This window comes from Arachis ipaensis, chromosome B04 (genome assembly GCF_000816755.2).
Source record: "Arachis ipaensis cultivar K30076 chromosome B04, Araip1.1, whole genome shotgun sequence".
NCBI classification, from domain to species: Eukaryota; Viridiplantae; Streptophyta; class Magnoliopsida; order Fabales; family Fabaceae; genus Arachis; species Arachis ipaensis.
In genome coordinates this window covers 133,242,606-133,244,093 of record NC_029788.2, presented here as the reverse complement: position 1 = coordinate 133,244,093, position 1,488 = coordinate 133,242,606, and positions in this window count along the sequence as shown.

Here is a 1,488-nt window from a genome sequence, read left to right as displayed (position 1 = left end):
ACAGTGGGCTGGGACGATTTATGCCTTATTCACCTATGCAATTCATGCATAAATCGTCCCGGGGTACAATGATTTATATATTCATTAAAACACACAACCCTAGGACGATTTATATATTATATGATTTAGAGGATTCATATTCAAAAAAACCATTTAGGAGAATTAGGTAATATAGGAGTCCAAATATTTTATTTAAATAAAAAACCCCTCTAAATAAGATCACTAAATACAAGTGACTCACTAGGTCACAAGAATATTATTCATTCCGAATAACTTCTTTATCTTTATCTTTTACTTTTACTAACTTGAACATTGGAATGTCTTTGTAAGTGCTACCGCCGCCGTTCTTAGAAGAGTCGACATATATGTCACCCAATTCAAGGAGGGACGAATTCAAGTATTAAATAGGACAAACTATATATACCTTGAAGTCGGCTAAATAAATTCAAATCATACCTTGAATATTATATTTATAAACAAATTATATTTCTACATTTCCATTTAAAAAACATGACTTCTCAGACATTATTTTTTCCCCGGACGAAAATTTTGTAAGAGGGAACTTCAAAATTATACATACATAAGAGTGATTTTATTTTATTCAATTTGAAATTTAATTAAGTATATATGATGAATCAATCAAGTTTTGAATTTGACATGAATATGTGAATTGTGATCTCTTTTATTCTGGCTAGAAATTGGAATCACAACTTCAAATTTACAGCACGCATATCAAATGATCACACACGTGGTTATTGTTAGGGTGCACGAGAATCGGATTTAATATATGCAGTTTTTAAAGTTGGATCCGATCGGATATTAAATATATCCGCAAAGCATAAAAATATTTTTAAAAGTTTATTTTTTTAAATATGTTTACTCTTAAAATAATATTAAACATACTTTTTTTAAATAATAAATTAAAATAATACAACATATATGATAATTATTAGTTAAAATAAAACATAAAAAAATATTTACTTATTTATTTTTTTATTTCTGCGGATACGCAGATATGCAGATTGAATATGCGGATACTAATACAAAATTTGCAATTCGATCCGATTAGTATGCGGATCCAATCCGATCCAATCCAAAAGTCTTGCGACCGCAATTTTTAAATTGAATTCGGATAAACACCGCAGATATGCGGATAGAATCCGATCTATGAATACCCTAATTATTCCTTTTGTCTTTTATCTTTTTAACTGTAATTTTTCTTTTCATGTTTACAGCTGTTTTTAATTTAGCACCCAACCCTATAAAGCTAGCTAGAGGTGTGGCTCGCAATCCCCATACAAATCGAAGAGTGCTTTAATTTGTACCTAGATAGATCCCACATTAGACTAAAAATAATTCAAGCGAGCTCATGAAGCAACAACTTCAATTCGTTAATAGTTTCATAAACTGAGTTCATGAGTTTGTAAGTTAAATTTGAACTTAATGTAAATTTATATATTAAATAAGTCAAATTTAAACTTGAATAAA